The sequence below is a fragment of the Camelus bactrianus genome, chromosome 12, assembly GCF_048773025.1.
Source record: "Camelus bactrianus isolate YW-2024 breed Bactrian camel chromosome 12, ASM4877302v1, whole genome shotgun sequence".
NCBI lineage: Eukaryota > Metazoa > Chordata > Mammalia > Artiodactyla > Camelidae > Camelus > Camelus bactrianus.
The window spans coordinates 57792884-57820849 of record NC_133550.1 but is presented as its reverse complement, the minus strand read 5'-3'; the positions used below and the strand labels follow the sequence as shown (position 1 = coordinate 57820849).

The 27966-nt window shown below is 40.2% G+C and overlaps 1 pseudogene; it reads left to right on the top strand.

Moving 5' to 3' along the window:
* Positions 1 to 17192: 17192 nt before the first annotated feature.
* LOC141573325 (lysozyme C-like) lies at positions 17193 to 23268 on the top strand (annotated as a pseudogene).
* The last annotated feature ends 4698 nt before the right edge of the window (positions 23269 to 27966 follow it).

The following is a 27966-nucleotide window of genomic DNA, read 5'->3' as shown; positions in this document are numbered from 1 at the left end:
AGTAGTACTGAAACCAAGTTAAGCATCACAGTCACCTGTGAAACTCAAACAACATTATCAAACATTGTTATTTTCCATATTTTGATGATAGAAACTGAGGCACAGAGAAGTTAAGTGACTTGCTCGAGTTCACAGAGGTCGTAACTTCTAAAGCCAGGAATTGAGCAGAGGCATTTCAAGTCTTTAGCCCATGGACTTGTCCATAAACTATGAACACCTATAAGGAACAATGGGATTAATATGCTATATGTCTTTTTCCCTGAAGGGAGAAATAAGACCCAGGATGGGTATGAAGAGAGTTAGTGTAAAAGCTCCTTGGGCACCGTCTGTTCCTTTGTTACTAAAAACTGGCTGGTGAAGCAGCAGCACTGACAGCGCCAGCGAGCTTGGGAGAAATGTAGCATCTTTGGCACCGCCTCCAGGCCTAGTGAACCAAAATCTGCTTGTCCAAAATCTAGATGCATCTGAGCTGCCACTCTTCAAGCCCCTCTCTCCCACCTTGACCCATTCTTCACACACCTCCAAGTATCCTGGTAAGAATAAACCCATACTCTTTTCCGTTTATTTATACCAAACTGATCCCAGAACCTTGAAGCCTGAAGCTGCACCTGTGTTGGGGCCCTCTGCTGCCCTCCCGTGGCTGGTGTGTGCACTGCAGCCATGTATCTTGAGACCTGAGCCTTGGAATCATGTGTGCTTGGAGAGTAAGAAAAAACCTCAGAATGCTCAACATGAGGGAATATACTAAATAATCAGAAAGAGAGTCAATTGATATTTATTGAGCATATATCATGTTATAGACACTGCTCTAGGTGTTTGGAATGTGAATACAAACAGCAGTAAAAATGTCAGCCCTCCCTCCTGTAAGGAGAGTGGCCCAGCACGGTGTGTCAGAGATGTAAGCACAGTAAAGAGGGCATCCAGATGTGGAGGAGGGATGGCCCAATGAGGGGTATCAGAGCCTGCGTCGGGGGCATCTATTCCATGGCGTGCCAGTGCTGGGAGACTGATTACACACAGGCACATTGGTCAAATACGTGTATGTACTAAGAGATAAGAGCCTAATGGAAATTGTGCTGCCCCAGGAGTGTCTCCTGGCCTGAACTGGGTACCTTGTTGGGTGTTAGCTGGCGATACCAGACCAGTCCCTTGTGCCCCAGGAACTAACACAGAATTTTCAAATACATCCCTATAAGGAGGAGAGGTCCTGAGCCGAGTGCCAGGAATTGGGGCTGGACAGTAACAGGAGGTGGTGAAGGGGCGGATACACTGGCATGATGGCCAGAGCAGCTGGATCAGCGAGCCCAGCTGGAGGAGGGAAGGTTTGGAGCATATCCTCATATCCTCACTCCTGTTCCCTGCCTTTTCTAATTTTCCCTGATGTATTAGCACAAATCCTTGCATGTAAAGGATGCCATCTTCTTCACAGGATAGCTATAGAGCCAATCAATCCATAAATGCATAAATAGCAATTGATCATCTCCATCCATGCCTTTTTGCCTTGGCATCAACCAAATGGGCTGAAATCTGGGATGGGGATTGTGGTGACTTTAGGAACCACGAGAACCTTTCTCTTCTTGCTGGGAATGTCCTACTCTCAGATAAGAACAGACAGGGTTTGTTTTATTTTTTTCTGTTCCTTTACTCCATTGAACATCAGTAAAAGTTTTAAATGAGACAAAACTGATTTGGCTGTAAATGGAGAAACAGTACCAAACAAAATGAAATGAAAAAGCCAAAGGACAAACTGAAAATCCTAAATAAACCCTCAGTGTTGGTCTTGGGGTTTTACATGTATCAACCACATAGGAGACATGGTCAGTCCCATGTGCCCCCTCCTCTTGGGAACTGTGAGTAACAATACAGTCTTCTTTCAATGACATTAACCGCACTGTGACATCATTCAGGCACCTCCATTAATTAAAATCCCACAGGGGCGATCAAGACAGACAGGCGCTTTCCATATGTGATCACATCTGACGCTCACATCTCCCAGGAGAGCGACCTCACAGCTTTAGAGCAGCGCCAGCACTGAACCTCAGGCTTTTCTGACTTAAAAGCCCGTGCTTTTAAAAGTATACCCTGACTCTGAGCTCCTTGACCCTGTGTTTGTCTTCTCGGTCTTCACCCTGGAAAGACTGGCCATGGAATCTTGGAATTGTAACTCAGGCAGGCTGCTGCTATGGACTGAATTGTGTCCTCCCCAAACTCATATGTGACTGTGTGTGGAGATAGGGCCTTTAAGGACATTACTGAGGCTAAATGAGGTCCTGAGGGTGCAGTCCCGATCCAAGGACATTGGTACCCTGACAAGAAGAGGAAGAGACACCAGAGCCATCGCTGCCATGCAAGGGCACAGTGAGAAGGCGGCTGTCATCAAGGCAGGAAGAGAGCTTTTGCTAGAACCTGGCCATGCTGGCACCCTGATCCTGGACTTCCAGCCTCCGGAACCACGAGAAAATAAAATTTATTTTTGTTTGAACCATCCTGTCCATGGCATTTTGTTATGGCTGCTGGAGCTAAGACAGCCCCTACTTTTTTCACCTTGGTAAGTTGCTTTTCTTCTCTAAACCTTAGTTATCCATTTAACCATAAATAGAATTATTTGCAAAGTCACAATTCTCAAATGATGAACAACAGATTTCAGTTCTGCTTCTGATTTAGTTGTAGAAAATCATAGAAGGTTATCACTCTCATATTAACAAGCCAGATACAGTTTTTAAAAATGCTTCATAGAGCTGAAGACACAAGGGAACATAGAAAGAAAAGAAACACAAAGAAATTCCAGAACGTCAACAGCACTTTCAAGAAAATAAGAGAACGTAGCTGCTCTCATCACTGGAGAAACAGCAGGAGGAAGGACCAACCCACTGGAGATGGATGTAAGGAGAAGCTGCTAAATTATAGTCAACACCTACTGGACACATAGGGGCTGGTGTGACGAATCAAGATTCCAAGGACACCCAGCCACAGAGCAAGTCTGCACCCACCCCTTCACTCTCCTCTGTGGGTCATACTCAGAAGAATTTGGAAGGAGAGAGAGAATGCTGAAAGACATCCCCTCCTGAGGTGCGTGCAGCCTCCTGCAGGTTTAAAGCAGCCACACCCTGGAGGCAAGAGGAGCAGGGCAGGAGAGTGGAGGGAAATCCGCCAGGGGTTCTCCAGGGTCCAACCTTCAAAGTCTGGTGATGGGTCAGGGCACCTCAGAAGCAATCCAGACTCCAACTCCCAAACTCCCAGAGCAGCAGAGCTGAGAGAAACCCCTCTGAGGCCTTTTGGACCTTCACGGAGAGAAGGGCAGCTGTCCTCCAAAGGCCAGAGGATGGAGAGCGAGGCTGAAAGGGATCTCCGAGCACTGAAGAAAGAGGGCAGACTGAAGGGCAGAGCAAACTCCCCAGCAACCCAGCCAGCTGGCAGCTTGGCAGTAACGCAGGGGGATTCTGGGAATGGTGACATGGCTACGAAGCCCAGGTGCATCTCTGGGACCTTGTTAGTCCTCAGATCCCAGGCTCTGCTAAAGGGAAAGTCCTCATCCTACTCTCAAAGCAAATGGTGAACTAAATCAAACTAAAACCACAACACAGCCGCATGCAGTTCGATTACAGATCTAACTGACGTCCAACATCCTTACAGTGGAGATGCATCTGGAAATGCTCCTTGCTGAGTTACCATCTAAAGAAAGAAATCTATTTCTTTGAGATGTCAGTTTTATCTCTGGTTATTTAGTAAGCTTAAATTGTGTACATGTGCATGTATGTGTGTGTATCCAGACGGAAAAAAATCATCATACCTGCAGCCATATTACCATACATAAAATGACCTCAAAACGGATCACAGACCTAAGTGCGAAAACTAAAACTATTAAATATCTAGAAGAAAGCAAAGGAAAAAAAAATCTTTGGACCTTATATACAACACCAAAAGCACAACCCACGAAAGAACAAGCAGATAAATTCAATTTCATCAAAATTAAAAGTGGTTAACCTTCAAAAGATGATGTTAAAAGATGAAAACACAAGCTGCAGATCACAGTCTAGGAGACAATAATCAACAAGCAAATAACTGAAAAGTAACTTGTACCTAGAATATATAAAGGACTCTCAAAACTCAGCAGCAATGAGAAAACCAGCAAACCATTTTTTCAACGACAATAGTATTCATGTGTATTTTGTATTCTTTTTTAAAGTATATTTTTATTGAAGTATAATCAGTTTACAGTGTTGTGTTACCCTCTGGTGGACAGCACAATGCTTCAGTCATGTAGGAGCATACATACACTCGTTTCCATATTCTTTTTGACCATAAGTTACTATGAGATATTGAATGTAGTTCCCTGTGCCGTACTGTGTAAACTTGTTGTTTATCTATTTTATATATAATACTTAGTATCTGCAAATCTCGAACTCCCAATTTATCCCTTCCTGCACCCTTCCTCCACCTGGGAACCCTAAGTGTGTTTCCTATCTCTCTGAGTCTGTTCCTGTTTTGTAATTGAGTTTGTCCCGTTTTTAAGTTCCACAAACCATTTTTTTAATGGACAAAAGATTTCAGCAGGCATTTTATCAAAGGCCATACAGAGATGGTGAATGAACACATGAAAAAATGTTCAGCACCATTAGTCATTAGGGAAATGAAAATCGAAAGCAAAATGAGATACCACTATGCACCAGAATGGTTATCAAAACAGATAATGGATATCAGAGTGGTTAAAATTTACAAAGAACGACCATAGCATGTGTTGACAAGGATTGGTGGAACAGTTTGGCATATCTGAAAATGTCAAGCAAACACTTAACATGTGATCCAGGCATTTTATTCCTAGGTATTTACCCAAGAGAAAGAAAATATGTGTCCATAAAAATAAAAAGACTAGGACACAGATGTTCAAACAACTTTATTTGTAATAGCCAAAAGTTGGAAACAGCCTAAATGTCCATCAGCAGAAAAATGGGGTTTCAGATTGTGGTACAGCCATACAATGGAATATTGCTCAGCTACAAAAACAATGGACTGTTGCCAGCTGCCATCATATAGACGACTCTCAGAACAGCTATGCTGAGTTAAAGGAGTTTGACGACGAAGAGTAGACCCCGTGTGTTTCCACTCATATAAAACTCCAGTAAGTGCACGTTTACAGTGACAGAGGGCACACCAGTGGTTGCATGGAAACAGGAGGGTGAGGCTGAGCAGATGGAGAAATTACAAAAGGGTACAGAAATCTTTCGAGATGATAAATACAGGTTCACTGTCTTGGTGGGGGTCATCTCATGGGTATACACATAAGTCACAACTTACCCTTTTGGACAGACTTTAAATGTGTGAGGTTTGCTTTATGTATATTATACCTTAGAAAAGTTGTGTTTAGAAAAACAATGAGATACCACTTCTTACCCACCAGAGAGGCGCCAGTTAAAAGTTCTGTTAAGACTAAGAGTCTGGAGAGATGGGAACTTTCATCATTGCTGGTGGGAGTCTGAAGATGCACAAGTATTTTGCAAAACTGGTAAAATTAACTAAAGCTAAACAAACACCGATCCTATGACCCAACAATTCCATTGCTTGGATGAGACTCCAGAGAAAGGAGTGCATACGTCTGCCAAAAACATGTGTACATATGTTCATAGCAGTTTTACTCATATTTACCAAAAAAAGAAACATAATCCATCAATAGCAGAATGGATATTCTTTTTTCTCAAGATGGCTCTGGTAATTAGGGGTCTTTCCTTTCATATAAATTTTAGGCGAGTTCTGTGAAAACTGTCATGGTACTTCGATGGGGATTGCATTAAATCTGTAGGTTGCCTTGCGTGGTACAGACGCTTTAACAACAGCCATTCTTCCAATCCAAGAACACAGGATATCTTGCATCCTCTTCACTTTCCTTCCTCAATGCTCTGTGGTTTTCCGAGTGCAGGTCTTTCAAATTGTTGGTTAAGGTCACTCCCAGGCATTAAAGTCTTTTTGATGTGATTTTGAAGACGATTGTTCTCCTGCTTTCTCTTTCTGATAGTTCATCACTAGTGTACAGAAAAGCCCCAGATTTCTGTGTGTTTATCTTGTATCCTACAAGTTTACTGGATTAATTTATTAGTTTTAAAGTTGGTGAAGACTTTAGGGTTTTCTATACATAGTATCATGTCATGTGAATATAGTGACACTTTTACTTCTTTCCTTCTGACTTGGGATTAAGAGAAGTAAACTACTGTGCATAAAATAAATAAGCAACAAGGATAGATTGTACAGCACAGGGAGATATAGCCATTATTTTGTAATTACTTTAAATGGAATATAATCTATAAAATACTGAATCACTATGTTGTACACCTGAAAAAAATATTAATATTGTAAATCCGTCAATAAAAATTGAATGGCTACAGTGTGGTATGTTTATACAAAGTAATACTACACACAAAAAAATGAACTTCTACAAAGTGGTAACACATGAATGAATCTTAAAAACATCATGTGGAATGAGATAAGCACACATGAAGAAAATGCAGTCTTTCATTTCATTTTTATGAAGTTCAAAACAGAAAAAGCCCTTAGTAATACAGATCAAAAGAGCGGCTAACTTTGGAGACGTCTTAATTGGAAGGAGGTATAATCTGATCTTCTGGGCTGCTGGATAAGTTCTATATGTTGATCTGTGTGTTGAGTGTACAGAAATATGTACAAAGCCCTTCACCTGGACCCCTAAAATTTGTCAACTTTACTCAAAGTGAGTATAGAAATGAGTAAATAGTTAAAGAGCAACGACAAATAAATGGACACCAGAATCCCATGATTTAAAGAGGGAGAGATGGGCAAGGAGGAACAAAGATGTGGAAAACATATTTTCAAGAAATTAGGCAACAGAAACTTCGTTCACCAAGGATTTGTAATCGCACAGGGTAGTCACCCTTGCTGCATCTCAGGAATTCTTAGTTGCTCTGAATTTCCCCCTCTGTAGTCCTGGTTGCTATATTTAGTTCCAGAAATACAGTGGAATGCTTTTTAAAAATTGGATTTCCTATTTATTACTATAAATGTTAGAGAAGTCAAACTCTGATATTTATGTTTCCCTTTTCTAACTTAGGAACTGAACAACTCCAGCCCAGACCTTTTTTCTAAGCTGAAGGATCCCAGGATCCAGCCGCCTACCACACTCATCCACCTGAATTTCAAACACAACATATTAAAAATTGGACTTAGCTCCTACCCAGCCTTTCCTCCTTTAAATTTATTCACTGTCCTGAATTCCCCATAACTGGCCTGCCAGAAACCCAAACATCCAGCTAGCTTTTTCCCTCTACCTTATCTCTCCTCATCCAAGCAATCAAAAAATTCTCCTGGTTCTCTGGTTCTTTGATATCTGTCTCATCTACCTCCTGGGCTTTGTATCTCCTACCTACTCCTATCTTGGTCTCTCATTATTTCTCTTGTAGACTGTAACAGCAACTTCTCATATGATGATTTGCAGTCCACAGTCCTCCTAAGAGACCAAAAAAAAACAATGAAAGTTTTTTAAAAAATTTTTGTGAAATAATGATGCATAATTCCACATATTTCATTTGCATATACAAAAAAGAATTAATTATTAAAGATCACCTAAGTGAGGTACTAAGGATTACTGAAATTTTGTATTAATTAACTAAAATTAGCACATTAATAGGATTTACTGATTAAACTATACCCTACAAGGAAGTCTGGCTGAATGCAGTGTTACTTTACATAAATAGTTAGAATTACCTCAATGTTCTGAAAAGATGCCTTGTTTCAGGGTCACAGTTTTCAGTTCCTGCTTTTTTGCTTTTTAATTATAATTTCCCATATATGTCCATTTATATCACAGTGCTTTAGGTTTATTTTATTTAAAGATCTTATATTTGTCTTATATTTAAAGATACATACATATTTTGATTCAAATATTAATCATTCACAACCCTAATGATCAAGAAGAGATGTGTATAGAATCCAATCAAATTTTGATTTTAAAAAAATGACATTTCATCCTAAAAGCTCAGTACTTTTTTCTCGGGAAAGCAGCAATGGTAGGATGAGGTAAGTTCTGGGGTCATTTCTCCCCCCTGCAAAGTAGAGCACAGTCAAGAGAGCTGGAAGATCACCACCCCTCTTACGTCTTGGCGTTAAGTCCTTGTTTCCTTCTCCCTCCCCAGCCAGTTTATACAATTTAAAATGGAATTCCCTTTGAATAGCTTAAAATTCTTTCCCCCACTTGCCAAACTCTTCACTTACCCCCCACTTGAAAGGGAATTTCCAGAACATACCATGATCTCTCATATATCTCCCTTAAAAAAAAAAAAATCTCTGGAAGATTTTGCCCCAGCATTACATGTCTCGGTTTAGAAGTGACTCACATCATGTCCGCCCACAGCTCATTGACCAAAGTTAGCTACACAGCTCTCTCCCAGGTTCAAGGGACTAGGGAATTACAATCCTCCATGTGCCCAGAAGGAGAACCAAACGTGGGAAGCCCCTGTCACAAGTCTCCTACCCATCTGCCCACAAAAACAAAATCCTGTTCTTCCCCTAGTTCTCATTTAGCTGACATGCTGGGAAGCTTTCACTGTCTCTCCCCCACGGACTTCAGGTCAACCTACATGCCCCATCAGCCCTCTGTGCAGACCAACATTAAAACAACTATTATATTGAATTGTAATTGTCGCTTTGAACGTCCTATAAAGGGAAACAGTCATGCCCTTTCACCTTGGTATCCTCAGCCTCAATATAGTGCATCTTACATAGAAAATATTAACCCAACTGTTATTATTTATTGGATTAATTAATGAACAAATTCCTAATGTTTATAACTAAATGTGACAGGGACCTCCTTCCACAATACAGCTCTTCATGTATAATTCCTTGACCATTACACTACACTCCCACCAACTGTGTAGCTGGTTCCCTTTTGTCCACACCCTCTCCGGCCTTTGTCATTTGTGGACTTTCTAATGATGGCCATTCTGACTGGTGTGAGGTCATGCCTCATTGTAGTTTGGATTTGCACTTCTCTGATAATTAGCGATATAGAATGCACTTTTTAACGGTGAATTACCAACTTTATTGAATGTCTACGTTGTACACATGAATGTGCTCCTTTCTGAGAAGGCAGAGGAGAAGCCTTAAAGGACCATAAGCCTTCAAAGAGCTCATCAGGGTGAATATGAGGACAATGTGACAGCTCAACACAGGACAATGAAGGCGTACATGCCATGCGATCGGCATCTGTGTGTTACAAACCGCGAGTCCTCTGCGTTCAAGGTTGGCGTGCTCTGGATGCAGGGTGGGCTGGAGGGGAGACAAGCCGGAGGTAAGGCCATGTCAGTAGTTCCACCACGAAATTCAGGTCTAAAGCAGACTTCATTCACCAGAGTACATGGAGGACATCTGACTTGCAGAATTTCTTACACAAGGAAGATATTTTCAGTGCAGTGTTTCTGTATTCAGGTTTCTTTTATTCTCATTGTTTTTCACAAAAATTAGTAGTCATGTGTATGTATATGTGTGTGTGTAAATTTTTCTATGTTAGAAGATAGTATACTTCTTAGGAAACTTAAAATTATCTTAACTTCCTAGGTGCTAATACATCCATTCATTTTTTAGAAGGTTAGCACTTACCATTCAATGTCTGTATAACATTTCTAGCATGCTAAGTTACTCTTCACCTGAAAATCATTTTGAATCAGCCGTCAAGGAAACTATTTTCTAAGCTGACTGTGTAGACACTGACACCAGCCCTCACTGTCTCTGGGTCGGGACATTGTGAGATCCAGGTGTCAATGGTGCCGTGTGTGTGAGTTCAGCTCCTATTTGACTGAGTTGGAAATAGACCATTCCCATGCCAGCGAGCAGCCAGCTCACAGAGCTGTCACAGCGACGGGAGGTGGGGGGCTGCGGGGAGAGGACGTGTGGCGACATCTGCAACAGCCTGGAGTGATGCCACAGGGAGAGCGGCAGCACCTGCAGGTCACTGTGCGCTGAAATTGTTCTGAGTAAGAGGGTGAGTGTATTATCTCATTTACTTGCTAAGGGCAGCAATAAATTGTGTGTCGCGAGGGCAAAAAATACAACCCAAGTACATGACCTTACTCCTCTCTTTGCAACAGTTTCTTCTCTCCTCACCCAACATTTTGTGCTGTTACCAGAACTCATATATACATTGAAATCACTGTTTTCTAGCCCAGTGAAGGAAATTTAACAAATACACAGTTGCATTGGCACAAATAAAAAGACCATACTGTACCTTAAACCAAAGTCACACTTAATAGAGAAATGAAATCAGAATACTCTTCTGGAAAGCGGTCACTAAAAAGGGAACACTTCTGTCTCTTTGCAAACAAGATTATGTTTCATCATATGTTTGAGAAATCAGTTACACTTCATGTAATTTCTCAGTGTTGAATGCCCAATGGTTGTGTTGGGGCTTGACCACAGTGGGAAGCGAAATATTTGTTCATACTGTGAAAAGGGGAAATGAGATCCAGCTTAAGCTCTAACTGCATTGACCCTGGAAGTTTAAAGATGACAGAAAGAATGGTACTCAGAAAGAATTCACAAAGGTGTCACAAGCATTCCACAACCATCCGTCGTTTACACATCCAGCATATGGATTGTTTCTCAGTGCTGCTTGTATTCTTTTCTTTTCAATTGAAGTCCAGTCAGATTACTATGCTATGTTGATTTCTGGTGTACAGCCCAGTGGTTCAGTTATACATGTACATGTTCCTTTTCATATTCTTTTTCATTACAGGCCCTTACAGTATATTGAATATAGTTCCCTGTGCTCTGCAGTAGGACCTTGTGGTGTATGTATTTTATGTATAGTCATGAGTGTCTACAAATCTCAAACTCCCAATTTACCTTTCCACCCTTTTCCCCCTGGTAACCATAAGTTTGTTTTCTGTGTCTGTGAGTCTGTTTCTGTTTTGTAAATAAGTTCATTTTAATGCTGCTCCTGAAGCTCAGGGAAAATTAATATTTAACTTTATTCCACTAAAATCTGAGAAACCACTGATGGGGTACAGTAGTTCTACACAGGAGAAAGATCATGTTAAATGACAGAATATTCCTACATATACGGCTGAGTTGATACACATAGAGAAATGTTTAGGACTTCAAATAACCACCTTTTTTTGTTTTTACTAATTCTGCACATTCCTCTGTGTGTGTATAATTATTTATTATTTTGCTTATTGCAAAAGTAAAAATACATGCTGAGAGAAGAAAACTTTGAAAATGCCAAAAAATGCAGAGTAAATAAAACTTCTGAAAAGTCTTCATGAATAACCACTGTGAACATTTCATTGTATGTCCTTTAGTTCTTTTTCTTACACAATATGTTTTTAAACTTTTAAATCACAAAATACATGTGCATATTTTAAAAAGTCATCTAAATTGTTTTAAGGTTAATGAGGAAAAATAGCCTTAACCTTTCTAATTTAATTCCCAACACCAGAGGTAACACCTTTTTAACTTCTTTAGCTATTTTTAGCTTCTTTAACTACACTCTAGTGTTACTGCCATATAGCTCAGGAGCAGGGTGATTCTACCATTTCTTCATTTTCAACCATGGATATTTTCTATTTATTTCTACCCAGGAAAATGCAGGTTTAGCTCTCTCTCACCTCCCCCTGCTCTGTTTTTCCCCTTTACACGCAGGCACAAACACTCCCAGATGAGTCTAATATGATGGTACAATTTGGTTGTATTTCCACTCAAGGCTTTAGGTTTTCTCAGAATTAATAATTGCCTTAGTTTTCTGTTTGCTTAGTTTTCCATATACTTATTTATGTTTTAATTCATTACCAGAAGTCTCAGCCAAGCTCCCTTCAATAGGTGCAGACACTCCAGGCCATCTTTAAGTTTGGATTTCCCCAGCGTCCACATGGAGCCCATCCCCTCCTGCTACAACATGGATTGGCTTCGATTAGCCTGTAGCACAGGTGTCAGTGTCGGGCTTCACTCCTCCCTACACCTGTGTGATTCCTTCTCCTCTCTCCTGTGCTAGAGCCGTGTTTCCTGGAACCCACATCTTCTATCTTATTGGCTCTCTCTTAAATGGAAAGGGTCCTTCAGAGGCTTCGTGAGAAATGGTGCAGAAAGAAGTTTTTTTGGTCCCTGAGAATGTCTTTGTTTTTTTCTTCTCACACTTGACAGATTGTATATAAGAATCTAGGTTTAACATCGTTGGCCTTAAATTTTAAAATTCTCTTTATCCCTGAAATTCTAAAATTTCACGATAGTGTGCATGGTATGGATTTTATTCTATAGCATTGTGCTGGGTACTTGGTGGTCATTTCTGTCTGGAAACCTGTGTCCCTCAGTTTTGTGAATTTATTTTACATTTCCTTTTTTTAATATTCCTTTTAAGAATTCTTATTAATTGGATGTTTGATCTATTTATTCTCCAGTTTATTTTTTTCATATTTTCTCTCCTGTTTTTAATCTCTGTCTTTTTATTCTATTTCTGGGAATATTTCTCTAATATTTCTCTTGGTTTTTCTATTAAATATTTTATGAACGTGGTAATATTTTTACATCACAAGGGCTCCTCTTTTCTTCTCTGATTGTTTATTATACAGCAGTCCTGCATGTTCCATGGATGTGACATTTTCTCTTACTTCTCTGAGATATTCATTACAGTTGTATTTTCTTCTTTCTTCTTTTCTTGCCTCTGTTTCCTTTGAGTTCCTCTTCTCCAAGTGTTTATTCTGATCTGTCTTCCACAATAGCGGCTTTCATCAAGTATCTGGCAACTGTTGCTGTCTATGTATAATTAAGAGATAGGCACCAAGAAGCTGAGTGGAAAATGTCAAAAGGTTTGAACCTTGATTAAATAGGATCACATCTGTTATGAAACAATACTTAGTTATGTATTTCAAAGGCAAATACAGGAAGTAATGCACCTGGAAAAAAAGACTTATCTCTTTTAGTTTTGAGAAAACTTGGGCTTTTTAAGTAATCAAAGACCAGATGAAGATCATAAAGCACAAGTAATTAATGATCTCTATAAGACCCAGAATCCTTGTTTCCCAGGCGAGTTACTTAACAGGTAAAGAAAAATTTTTCACAATAATCTGGGATAATTTTGATCTTTTAACCAAGAGAAAAAATTAAATTCTAGTTTAGCATCGGCACACTATTGCTGTTAAAGCTCATTTAAAAAACCCATATCATAAATTCATTCCATTTTCATTCACTTGACCACACAGGACAGGAATCCCTCCTCTCTTTCTCTCTCTCACTCATTCTCTCTCTCTTTTCCTAACTTGCTGTATTCACGTAGGTTTGGTCGTTCATTTTCTTTTGTCCTGGTCTAAAACAAGCTCTAAATAATCTCTAACTTTGCACAAAATGATTCTACTTTCTCTTAACAAAACCGCATCCTGATACCTCATGCCTTTCCCTACCAACATATATCTTACTTCCCTTGGATACTTTGCACACAGTTTTTTCCTTTACCCTTATTATTTCTAGTAGTTTCCATTACATATATTGATTAGAGTGCTTAACCTTTAGTAACACAAATTCACAAAAAAGTTGGGAGTAAGCAGTTGTGAACTGTCTGCCACATATTGATATTGTGTAGTAAATTAGCAAATTGAGGAATATATCATTTTGTAATGTCTAGAGACGTATGCCTTTTTATACTACAGTTTTTTAAAGTGGGAAAAAGAATATGTTATTAATGGACCCAAATGTCTTTAGTTTCTGTATAGTAAGAAGCCAAACACAGGTAAACTTAAACCTATGTTTAGCAATTAGTGTTTCAGTATTTTCTCTGATTTAGAAATGATATTGGTATTTAATGAATAGCCATCGTTTAAGGTTAAGGTTACAAAAAGGATTTGGGAACTCTCTTCAGGCAGCCGTATTTCATAAAACACGATCACGGCTGCAAAATTCATTTACAGAGTTTTCTCCCGCTTTCATCCAATTAATTCATGGATTCTTGACAATTGCTCTTGAATTGCCATGAGGATTTCATGAGATTTAAAAAATTAACCATCATTTTAAGTTATTTTTCTCGTTGACAAACCAGGCAAGAAGCACAAATCACAGAAACAAAGAATCTAAAAAGTTAAACATGGGTTTTGTTTTCCTGCTGTGTTGACATACATTGAGCAAATCATTTTTATTGTACATTTTGTTCTTAGGTTGAATTTGCAGTTACATAATCTCAAACACCTCGTAGAGATAACATGAACTTATTTGACTAGTCTTCATTTATATGTGCTTAACATTTTCTTTAAGCCAATTAAATTAAGCTTTTTTACAAGTTAGTTGTTAAGAGTAACATCGAGAGTAAGAAATATATCACATATACATAACATACACACAGAGGCGTACAGACAGATGCAAACCGATTTTATAGCTTTCATTTAAACATTTTAGCCGCATGTCAGGTACAATAGCACAAAACTCAGTAGCTTATAAAATAAGAGTTGGATCTAAATGGTGTTTCTGGCAGATGGAACAAGTTAAGGTTACCCACTCAGATAGCTGAAGCCTTTTACCATATCCAGGGAGAAGAGTTTTTAAGATTTTTATTTGTCTTTAATAGAAATATACGAAGGCTCTAGACAAAACTGGGGAAAAGAGAGCTTATAGAACAAATAGCAGTTTGCTTTTTAAAAAAATCTGTATTTTCTTTTTCTTTTTCCTTTATTGTTCCTGTTCCATGGTTGTTTTTGCTAACAATTCTCTCTTTGGATGCTTACATTTCAAAGATAAATTATGATTAATAGTTCCAAGGGACTGAGGGAGAACTGTAGGTTTTACTTAAGAATGAAGTCAGGGGCATACTTGCCTAGTCTTAGATGTCTAGTGTAATTACTATAAACTTTTTCTTTCCTGTAAGAGAAGGGTAGTCCAAGAAATTTTTTTTGGTAGAACAGGCCCAGTGTGTGGAAGGCCTGGAACCAGTGGGGTGTGATTACAGAGTAAGGGACAACAAATCAAAATTTTCTGTGTATCTTCGGAGTCTTTGTCAAATCTATTTCCTGGTTATCAATATTTACCTAACTTTTACACCTGCTTCAGTGCCATCTGCGGTTCCTGACCTTTTTTCTAAGTCTCATCACCTCCTAATTTTGTTAAAGAAGTGTTTTGTTTTGTTTTTTTCTCTTTTCTCACAAGATGTTCTTCTGTATCAATTTCTCTCTCTTCTCTCTCTCTTTCTTTTTTTTCAACCTGGTCTTCCCATAGGTACCAATAAGGCATTTGTTTAAGACGAGAGCTCTCTTACTGGTGACTCTGAACAAGTAGGTCTTTTTTATGCTTAAAACCAATAAGCCAGGGAGGAGGGTAAAGCTCAGTGGTAGAGCATGTGCTTAGCATGCACAAGGTCCTGGGTTCAATCCCCAGTGCCTCCATTAAAAATAAATAAACTGAATTACCTCCAGCCACACACACACACACAACAACAAACCCAAAACAATAAGCTGTTTATTGCTTAACCATGTCCACAAGAGGTGTCCTTAAAGAAATACAGCCCTTACAATGCAGAGCCACTCTGAAGACAACTTAAAAACCAAAGACCTTCATTGTCACAGGTGGCAAAGAAACCTCTACCTCCCACAAGTGAGACACCGTAAATCATGGACCCGCTAATCTGTGTTACCAGAAAGGTGATACTCGGATGAGAATTTTCCCAGCGCAAGAGAAGCAACGAAGGCATAGAGATGACACAGGCCCTTTATAGCCGGTGAACCTTTATTAAGACACACTTCCCTGAGAGCTGCCATGCTTGGACAAAGTTGCCTGTCACTTCATGTCTCAGGCTCCTAGCTGGCTCAGGACATAACACAAGACAAATGGAGATTCTCATCTTATGATTTCTCATCCTTATGACAAATGACACAAAAGAGACAAAGGAAAATATGACTCTTTCTGGGAGGGTAAGAATCAACACCCATAGGCATGGATTACCAAAAGCAAATTCACAAAAGTCAGGATTCAGGAGCTATTTGTACAAATGTTTCCTCCTGCCATTGTGAATTTGGAGAAGAGGAGACAAGTAGAAATGTTTATCCTCCTCTTGACCATGCACTGCAAACAGAGATCTGGGAGACGATGTGCTTCAGAACTCTCACCTTCTGCGGGTCTGCTCTCAGTTGCCCCATATCTCAGCAGTGGTCTCGCAGGAGAGTGGATTGTTCCAGCCTTTACTGTCCCATCCTCACCACCAGGAACTGTACAGGAGGGAAAAATAACTTTTCCTCCTACCCTTTTAGATTTTTGGTGGGCTCTATAACAAAAGAAAAACATAAACAAGTGTATTAACATGCGTGTCTCATATATACTTGGGAGAAATGCAAGGATGAGTGACTTAAATAGGTGGCTGGAGCTCAGACCTACATAGCATCTTAACCAAACAACAATGTACTTTTACAACACTGACATGACAGAGAAAAAGGGTCTTAAGCTTCAAAAGGGGGCAAATTGTAGGCAGATAAATCTGTAACAAACCAGTGGAAGATAGTAGCTAGTCAGTCCAGGCTGTTAGGTCGTGTCCTCCAGGGCTGTCTTGGGGCCGACAGGCATCTGGGTTTGTTGGTGTTTGACATTTGTACAAATCTATGTTCTGCATTCAGGCAAATAGTGGGTAGACAGAAATTTCCTTGGATGTGCTTCTTTTCAATTGCCTTCAGTTCAAAATAATCCTTATGCTGAAAGGGTGCAGTTTTTGGTGGCATTTGGTGCTATTCATCTGTAGGTTTTATTACAACTTTCCTTGCCTTATAAGGACTCCCTTATGTTCTACCACAGAAAAGTGAAGTAAGGCTTTGTCAAAAAGGAGTTGTTAGGATTGCTGTTCCCATGAGACATATTTACAACAGTAAAATATTAATTTAGAAATTAAAACTCTACAATAGTATCCAAAGAAGTTAGTATAGGAATCTGGCTGAGCAGCGTGCTGCTGAGCTATGTCCCTGTGGAAACAACAGGCAGGGTGTCGTGTTCTTTTGTGGAAAGTGTATTTAAGGAAATTTTAACTGAAAAAGATGAAGACCCCAGAGCGAAGGCACATAAAACAATTTAATGAGAATGAGTATTAATCAAAGATGGGAGCTCGTTTTCAGTTGCGTAAAATGTTCGTTCCATTTTTTTAAATTTCTAGTCGCTCAAATTCATTACGAAACAGGAGGAAGTTTCTCTTTTGGCAGCAGTGCTAATCCAGATTGTTCCTGAGCAATAACTTTAAACAAGTTCATTTCATTATTTTCCGGCAGGTGATGTCTTGTGACATCAAATTATACCTCTTCAAACATAAGAAAGAAAACGTGTTAAGGCAGTTGGACCAATAAATGGTTCCTGTTTCCCCCGAATCTCAAGGGGTGGAGCTCCCGAACCCCCAGGAGTAAGGGAAGTCCAAAGGAGTTAAATACTGGGGCCGGCTCTGCCCCGGGCAGACTGCAGTCCGGGCACCTCAGTCACCATGAAGGCTCTCCTCGTGCTGGGGCTCGTCCTCCTCGCTGTCGCCGTGCAGGGCAAGGTCTAGGAGAGATGCGAGCTGGCCCGAAAGCTGAAGGAACTCGGAATGGATGGCTACAGGGGAGTCAGCCTGGCCAACTGTAAGTCATCTCTCGTTCATCCTACCAAATAGCTGCTGGGGGCGGAATGGATAGTAATGCAGGATGAATAATGAGAAAGGGACTTTGAGCGAATGGACTTTTTAAAAACTCTCTTGGAAGGTTTGTACACTTAACAACGTATAAAAATGTCACCTTGTTCCTTTAGAATCAGATGTACCAGCTGAAGGTATGAGGATATGGGAGAGCAAAACTCTATATCGCTCTAAGCATGCCAGGACCCATGCTTCCAGTGCCACTAAATTTGCGGGTTCGGTTCCCTCAGCGGCCCACGTAAGGCTGGCTGAAAGGTACTTTTGGGCACCTGGGATGTCTCTGTCAGGCCCTTGGCATTTGAGTCCAGCCATGTCTAGTTTGGAACTTGGGTTCTGCAAGCCTAGAGTAATGCAGTATTTTTCTACTTTCTAATCATGATGTTGGGGTTTTAACAGCAAATTTTAAAAATTCTGTGGAACTCTTTTTTTGGAGGGGGGGTAATTAGGTTTACTTATTTATTTTTAATGGAGGTACTGAGGACTGAACCCACAACCTCGTGCATGCTAAGGACGCTCTCTACCACCGAGCTCTACCCTCCCCGCTGAACTAACACAGGGGCTGGTAGGACCCAACTTCCCCTCAGTCAGTGTTTGTATGAGGATCCCTGAAATGCAGCAGGAAAGGACGTTTCATTATTCTTACTCACTCTAGTTGATGAAGTAGTTTTCACTTTCTGCCACAGAATTCAAGCTGTGCCCGAAGTAAAAGTTACTCTTTATTTTAGTCTATGTTTGTCGATGTAGTTACTGTATTTTTCAGATTGAATTGAGACATTTCCCCTCAATTACTATTTCTGTGCGAATGAGCAGATGGCTGGTTGGATGGATGGATGGATGGAATAGTCTTCTCCATTCTACAGCTCTTATCTGGGGTCTAATTTGACATCCAAATTCACCTTTAGATATCGTAAGAAAATTCTTTCTCCCAGAAAATCTTTACTTTTCCTAATAAAATATATTTTTCCATCATCATTATGTATCTATTGCTAAGCACTAATCAACTCAAAAACTCTGTTGATTTTTCTCTTCTAGGCTGAATCTTACCTGAGGGATGGGAGTGGGGAAAGGGTAATGGCAATGGCAAAACAGCTAGTTTAATATTTTCTAAACTATGTTATCTTATTTCATTAGTATTACAAAATGATTTCATAACAAAAGATTTCTCTTAAGGGCCCTTTAGCACCAAAGGATTAAAATACTTTACACGTAAAAGTCATCTTTATACTTACAAAGGCGGTCAGTCATTAGTAAAATTGAATTTGCCTGATAGAACATGCTTTGCAATGTAAGTCACGTGGTGTTGCTGTTTACTACTAAAAGTAAGTTCTTTTCAGGGATGTGTTTGGCCAGATGGGAAAGTAATTATGACACGAAAGCTACAAACTTCAATCCCTCCAGCAGAAGCACTGATTATGGGATATTTCAGATCAACAGCCGCTACTGGTGTAACGATGGCAAAACTCCAAAAGCAGTGAATGGCTGTGGCATCAACTGCGACGGTAAGACAAGATGACACTGAGTGCGGGCACGGGGACTGTCCTGTCATGTTTACAAGAATAGAGATTCAGAACAAACAAAAAGGCCTTGATGTGGTCACCAGGGACCTAGGAAACCTCCATCTCAACTTCCAGAAACTCTTTATTACCCTCCTCCTGATTCCTGAAGTAAGAACGTAAAGCGCTCCTATCATGAGAGGTTGCTGTTCTCTGATACACAGAAGTTTCTGGAGGGATCCATCAATTTACTGTGGCTGGACTGTCTGACTCTCTGTGCAGAACTATGCACTCCTCTGACTTACTCTGAGGAGGTTTGGGGATAATTTGGTGGTTTGGTCTTTTTTTTTTTTTTAAATCTATAGTCCTTTATAGAAAATGAAACAATTAGTCGTTAACTAATCAAGGAAGAGGAATATGTGTGGTCCTTTTGTAAACATTGTTTTTACTTTTTATTATGAAATGTTCTAAATTATAGAAATTGGTATAATAAACAGCAATGTACCCATCATGTACTTTAACAGTTGCTAACATTTTGTCTTATTTACTTCTGTGTGTGTGTGTGTGTATATATTTTTTTTTGGCTGAGTGATTTTAAAGTGAATTAGAAGCATTATGACATTTAATTTCTAAATTCTTTAGTTTACACTTTCCAGAAATACAGTTCCTATATAATCATAGTCATTCTAACAAGCTAATTTATGGATTTGTTTAATTGGAGTGAAGCAAATATTCTACTGAGTTTATTTAAAATTAGAGAGAATGTGGAATCTTTTGTGTATAAAATTTTGAGAAGTATTGCAAAATTTTCTATTGTTAAATTTTTAAATGTTAAATTCTCTAATAGAGAAGATGAAGATCTTAGAATATTCTTTTATATTCAGTTAATTTATGTTTTAAAATATTTTGTATTATATAATAATTTGTGGTCATTGAATGAAAATTCTTACTACCCAGACATTTGTGACCACTGGTAACTTGGTATACACAAATTCTTTCAGGACATGTATCAAACTTGTCTATGAAAGATAAGCGATGTCATGCACGTATCTACCCACATACAAATGTGCAGGCAATGTGTGTTTTAACAAAAATGATACTGCATTCTATATACTGCTCTACGATTTGTTCTTTATCACATAAAATTATTTTTAAGTCAACAAATACCAATATGTATTATTTTTGAAAGATGAATAGAATTCCACTACATAAATATTCTGTCGTTTATCAGTCCAGCTCTTACTGGTAAGCTCTTAGGCTGTTTCCATTTTCCCCTTTTATTAATTGCTATGAGACACCTTGTGCATACATCTTTGAGTGTGTTTTTATTATTTCTTTAGGAATACTTTTCCAGTAGTAGAAATACTGAGCAAAAATATGCTAGGCCAGTTTCTGTTTGTTCATTTGTTTTAGAGTGTTTAGTTAAAAAAAAAGAAACATCTATCTATCATATTAGTTAATAATTCCATTTGCTTCCAATGACTTTGGAAAATGAGAAACAGAATGCTTTATTTCATGCCAAATGGGATGCAAGGAAGAAAAAGTTTTCTATCAACATTTGTAGATACATAGACTCTTGAAAAGTTATCTGTGTTCTCTCTTAGCTTACGAGAATAAAACTGGCTGAATGTTAAGTTAAAATGAAATTTCTATAACCGTTGTTTTCATTGCTCACTGTCTCTTTTTCAGTTTTGCTGCAAGATGACATCACCAAAGCTGTACAATGTGCAAAGAGGGTTGTCAGGGACCCACTAGGCATTAGAGCATGGTATGTTTTTTTTTTTCTTCCAGTTTTATTGAGATGTAATTGACATACAGCACTGGATAGTTTAAGGTATACGGCGTAATGATTTGACTTACATACATCACAGTAGGTTTAGTGAACATCCATCCCCTCAGACTGTTGGAGCAGGCAGACAGCTAGATGTGAGCAGAGAAGGGGGGACACAGGCCAAATGGCAGGAATTGGCAAGAAAAGGAGGGGCCGGGGCCAAATGCAGGAAACCCTACATCATGTAAACAACAGGGGTCCCTGGGCAGAGAAAGAAAAGTAGGAACCTCTGGGCTGATAAGCGGTCACAAATTTAGCTGTGGCAAGCAACCAGGAGGTCCACAAAGAAAGGTGGGAAAAGGCAAGAACCTCCAGTGTCTAAATGTAACCTTTTTTTCATTATGCCCTCATTTCAATAAAATTAGCCTTGCAGATTTAAGTACCCATCATGCACCAATGCCATGACATTTCCCAGCCACACTAAATAAGGACAAAAATCCCTCCTCCCTTTGGGAAGGTGGAGTTGGGATGAAGATCAGGGAATGGGACCCCAAACCCTTCCCCCCACAATGAATATTCCGCCCACTCATTTTCACACTTTATGTAACTGATCTGCCAGAGAAATCAGGGCAGTAACTTCCCTGAGACTGCCTGCTGTCCCCGTGAGAGTGTACTATCTGTCCCTTAGTAAATCCCCACTTTACTTTCTTAGCTTCTCATCTCTAATTCTTTCTACCAGGAGACAAGAACCTAATCACCTGCAAAAATATGGATACAAAATTAAAGGAACAGAAGATAAAATTTTTTGTGTGTGATGCTCTTAGGAGTTTCTCTCTTGACAATTTTCATATATAAAATCTAGCAGTTAGTTATATTTATCAGTTTGTACATAGCAACTCCAGTATTTATTTATCTTATAGCTGGAATTTGTAGTAACTTTTGACTGCCTTCATCCAGTTCCCCCTCTCCCTCCTCCCCACCTCTCATCCTGCCCTCAGCCCTCACCTCTGGTATCCACAAATCTCTTTTTCTGAGTTTTTTGTATGTGTGCTTTTGAAGTATAAGGCACCTACCACACTCTGTTAGTTCCTGTTGCAAGCATGCTGTGTTTTAAGCATCAAAGGGGAGATCTGGTTTGCCCTCCTGTTCTGAGACAAGTCAGAGAACATTTCCAAAGACCAAAGTGTGCTGCCAAGACCTGATGACTGCAGCTCTGGGTTTACGCTGAACAGTGTGTTACCTCGAAACGATCTACTTTAACTGATTCAGAATCTTACCCTTTTACTCCTCAATTTCTTTTAGTGGATTTCTGGACTTTTTAAGATTCTCCTCACTCAAGCAGAGTTGATTTACAATGTCGTGTTAGTTTCTGGTAGATTAAGACATTAAGTGAATGCAGCTACGTTTTAACCTTATTCCTGTTTGTTTCATCTTTCTATCCAGGGTGGCATGGAAAAACCACTGTGAGGGCCACGATGTGGAGCAGTATGTTGAGGGTTGTGATCTGTAACTGTGGAGTTTCCTTCTTCAGCTCGTTTTGTCTCTTTTTCACATCAAGGAAGTAGTAATTTAAGTGACAGGTCATACTACCATTCTTTCAAGCAAATAATATTTCTACAAAAGCAGGAGCATGTAGTCTTTTTACTAAGAGGCGTAATATTTACTAACGTGTTTCTTGTTGGATATGAGGCCTACAGTGCTTTCGGTTGGCCAACAGAACTAATGCTGGTGAATATTTGTCTAAAATCATAATTATCAAATAGATCTGCAGCCCATTCAATTCTTAATCAAAGAAAGAACCCAGACTTAATCTTGAATGATACAAATACTGGCCAATATTCAATGGAAATGTAACTAAAGAGTATCTTGAATGGATCTTAGGCAAAGTCCCACAAACATAGGCACGTGACATCTTCATCTGTTCAGTCATCTTCAAAAACAGTAAACGATAACCACTGTTTGTTGGGTAATGTAACGCTTTAAAAGGGGCAGAAGACCAAATGGCTAAAAATGAAGACAATCTGAATTAAGATTTTTGTTTTCATTAAGTATGGCCTTTGGTTTAACTGTTTTCTTAGAAGGGTTGCGTTTACGAAGCTTTAAAAACAAACACACAAGTTATATATTAATCTATTTTAGCCCTTTTAAAGAACTCCTTCATGCATCTTGCTGATCACGAAGAGAGATTAGATCAAGAAATAGAGAGTTTAGATGAAGGGTTGCTTTTCCTTAACTTCATTAACTTCCTGTATTATGACTAAATTCAGAGGCAGATGAGCTTGCAAGTATGGAAATAATTGCTAATTAACCACAGATGTGAAATCACGCATGCTGTTAAAAAATACAGTAACTATCATTAAAAGCTTTGCAATTCATACCTTGTCTTTCTTTTTTTAGACCCTTTTAGTGTCTTTGAAGAAAAAAATATGTATGTATATATTTGGGGAAAATGATTTGGCACTTTAGTATTTGCTGTACCCAAACAGCTGGATAATGCTGGAGAGAAACCCCTGAGCATGCTGACAGGTCTCACTTGAAATTCATAACCACAGATCTCACGTGGGCCCTCCAGTCCGCCCGGCCATCTGAGTCACTTCTCTGCAGCCCTCTGTCTGAGTCCCCACTCTCCAAAGTGACCAGCACTGTTTCACTTCTCCTCTCTTCAAAGGCCCAGCAAACATGCCCAACCACTCACCTTCTCCCCGCTTTCATCTCAGTAGATGGCCGGCCGCAGGTTACCCTGGGAGAAGAGGAGCAACTCAGGCCGAGCCCTCCCCTCCCGGCCACCATAGGAGAGGCCACATCTTCCCCTGGGCCCCTCCCCTCTTCCTTCCCCGCTATAACTTGGTTGAAGGGCCTCTGCCCCTGCCAGTGGCAGTGTCCCCACATGCAAACTCCATCGCAGCCCCCTCACTCCTCCAATTGAGGCTGATTGTGTCCTGCATCCTGAGTTTCTCCCTCTTTGCTGGATCAGCCCCCTCATTGTGCAAACTGCCCCGGTAACCTTCCCTCTTACAAAGAACTCTCTGTTGACTCTACATAACCTGCAAGTACCACATTGTTCTCCGCTCCCTTTGACAGCAACACTTCTGGGACGAGATAACTCTATGCACCAAGTCCATGTCCTCACACCCTTTCTCTTTTCAACCCTTCCTAATCTGACTGCTCTCCTCACTCAGCTGAAGACTGCTCCAACATGACTCCTCCCATGACTCCTTGGGGCCAACTGTAGGGACCAGCTGTTCTCTGTTCATCTTGCTTGATCTCTCAGCAGCATCGGACAAAGTGAGCCACTTCATCCTTCTAGAAAAGTCTTTCTCCCTCAGCTTCTCATTTACATCCTGCCTCACCGATGCCTTCTTCTCAGTCCTTGGTTGGCTGTTTTTCCGCTATTTAATTTCTAACTGTGGGAGGCCCCCGGGCTCATGCCTGTAACCATTTGCTAGACATGTTTTTCTTATGTATTTATTTGTCTTTTCTTGCTGAAATATAAATTCCAGAAGAATAGAGGGCCCCCCCCACTTTTTTTAAGACATTGAGGGAGGGGGGTATAGCTCAAGTGGTAAGTGTGCATGCTTCCATGTAGGAGGTCCTGGGTTCATCTTCAGTGGATCTTAAGCAAAGTCCCATCTATGTAGGCATGTCACACCTGCATCTGTTCAGTCATCTTCAAAAACAGTAAACGATAACAACTGTTAGTTGCACAATGTAACATTTTAAAAGGAATAGAATGCCAAATGGCTAAAAATGAAGACAATGTGAATTGAGAATTTTGTTCCTGGGTTCAGTGGAGGAAGCCAGTACCTCCACTGAAATAAATAATTAAGTAAATAAACCTAATTACCTCCCACCCCCAAAAAAACCCAAAACAAACCAAAGACATTGACATACTCTCAACTTTTCCCAAAATTTACAAGTATATTAGAGACTTTTACTTTTCCTGAACAGTTTGAGAGTACTGTGCCAACATGGTGTCCAGTGGCTCTGAGTCCTTTGGTGTGTAAATCCTGTACAACCTCAAAACATCATACACATCAGGACATTGACACTGATCCATTACTGCCACCTAATCATCAGATTCTATTCAGTTTCATCCACTGTCCCCGTTTGTCTTTCTTAATAAAAAGATCTATTTCAGAATCATGTGGTCTATTTGGGTGTCATGTTTTTTCAGTTTCCTTCCGTCTAGATCATTTCTTCAGTTTTTTTTCCTTGCCTTTTATGATTTTAGCCCTTTTGAAGATGGTAGACCAGCTGTGTTGTAAAAGGACCTGAGGTTTTCTGACGCTCTCCTGATCAGATCGGCCTGTGCATCCTTGGCAGGAACACCACACACGTGATACCGTGCTCCTCTCCTTGGGTCTTCTCAGGTGGCATGTGGTGTTGAAATGTTCTGTTAGTGATGATGTTCACTTTGACCATTTGATTAAGGTGATGTCTTCAAATCACCTCCGCTGTGAACTATTTGGGAGAGGGTAAGGTACTTTGAGATTGCTCCTCATCAAATTTTCAATTAATGCATTTACTTATTATATCAAGTGGACCCCTGGCTTCCTATTATCAAATTATGATGAGGTATAATCCATCACCATCATGTATTCTGATGTGCACATTGTCCCTGATTTGGCCACTACAGCCCCTTCAAGCTAGCTTCTCTGTTGGTTTCACACGTCCCCATCATGTTTTGAGCACTTGTTTTTGTTTTCTGGCACAAAATGTTCCAAGGTTCCCCTGGTTCTTTTCCTATTTAAGCCTAGAATCAGCCTTTGATCCAGAGAGCCCTCATTCCTCATAGTGGAGAAGGGTATTTCACAAACAAGACCTGGGCACCAGGGTGTCACTGTTCCCAGGCCCCATCAATGGACAAAGCTAGAGGATGTGCATATTTACACGATATTTATCTCTATGTCCATCTGTTTAAATTGAATTCACATAATACCTCCAATTCCAATCCTACACCACTAGGCTCATTCATATTTTCCCCTTTTCCATGTTGGTAACTGCTTTCTATGACAGTGAGAAACCTGGTACCTATTGTCCATATTGTCCTTAAAATGTATCCTTTATAGGTGCAAATCTACTTGTAAACTCTACTCTCGGTTCCTGGATTTGGACCCTGCTCATCATCTCAGTCCTTGCTGATTTCACGTCTGAAGGACGTCCTGAGCCCTGTGACCCTCAGGGATCCCCCAGACCGTCAGCCCCCAGGCTGTAAAGGAGTTGCTCATCCAAGAGGCGGGGATTGTTTCCTTTTGCTTTTACTGGTCTTTCGTTCCTCTCTCAGGTTGTAATGTTTCAATTTATTTCCCAGGTGACTCTGACAAAATTGCTGAAGAAGAAGCAATTGGAGAAGATTCAATTCTTTTCAACAGCTATGAGCTATTTCTCAACTCTGATTATGCATGAGATCGTCAAAGCTTCATCCTACAGTTACCGTATCAGACACTTGGGAGTAGATGTAAGTAACCTGTTTGCTTAGGGTATTTGATGCACCGCTGGAGTGGAGATCCAAGCACATAGCTCTGGTTACCAGCCACAGGCAGCTTGTGCCGTGGGCAGAGACAAGCACACGCATGAGGTTCATTGAGAGCACGTATGAAAAACTCTGGGAGAATTCTTAGAGGCAAAGTGTCAGCAGCACAGATTCATCCCCACCCTCCCACCATCTTGCTGAAGAGTCAACTGGGTTCAAGGCAGCTGTTTGTACTTTGAAACCATTTCCAAGAAAGGGATTCCATCTGCATACCCCTGCTTTTCGTAAGTTAAACCATTCAAAATTGCTGTTTTGTGGGGCAAAGTCAGGCAAATACTAACATGGTCAATATTTCCATCTAAGACACATAGAACGGTTGGGATTGGGGCAGATGACTCGTAATCAGTTAAGGAAACCAGTGCTCCCTGCCTGGGGCTCCGTGAGAATCCACACACCAGTGCTGGGGTCTTGGCTGGGGACCCCGGGTTTTCCCGCTTGTTAGTACTTCATCAGGAGTTGGCAAATGCGGGTAATTTCTAAATTGCAATACGTTTGATTCATATAGTATGAAAAGTGACTCAGTTACACACTCCCACATGCATGCAAATACAATGTGAACAGTACTCACTTTTAGAATACTTAGAGAAGAAATCTTTTTTGGTAGATGAGAGAAAATGGCTGGATCTGGTGAACTGAGAGAGCAGACCACACAAAACATGCGTGCATACTCACTTTTTCCCTTGGTTTTTAAGTTCGGTTGTGTATTCTGGGGACTAAGGTAACTTTATAGCCTAACCAGTAAGACAAGTTACCTCCATGTACAACTGGAAGATGTATTACTGGGCCGGTGTCTGCACCGAGTCACATCTAAGGAAAGACAGTTCAGTAACTAACATTATTAAAAGCAAATTTATGTTTTTACTGGCTTCTCTTAGGCATATCTCAGAGGATAGAATCTATAACTTAAAGCAATACTTTTTAAAAATCTCTTTCCCCTGTTCCTCTCAATTCCCTTCCTCATTCTCATCTTGCTACCAAATGTCTACTTGAAGTCAAGCGCGTGATTCTTTCCTGCTTCTTTTCAGTTTCCCGCCTGTGTAGGAGGCCCAGACCTTGCTGCTCTCATCTGCCCATCCCTTCTCTCATAGACCGTTTCCTCTGACTTCTTCTCCCTCCTGTCCTGATGTTCACAGACCCCACTTCCTTCCAGAAAGCTTGTGCTCCTGGCCTACTCCGCATCTTGCCACCTGCTGGGAGGGGACGTGTGGCTCCATCTCTCACTACTTTGGGGTGGGAATCTGTCCAGTTCTCAGATTACGAAGGAGAGTTCAGAAACTGACCCTAAAAGCAAAACTTCTTCCTTCAGAGAGAGAAGCTTGGAGGGTGTGGTAGACAGAATTCTAAGATGTCCCCTAGGACCCCTGCCTCCTGGGGTACATGCCCTGTGTAACTTCCGGGGCTGTCACCATGCCGGAGTTTACTCCTGTCATTAGGTTATGTTATATATATGTTGACTTAAGGGAGATCATTGCTTGACCTAATCAAGCGAGCACTTTAAAAGCAGAGGGTTTTCGCAAATATGAGGTTGGCATAGCTATGG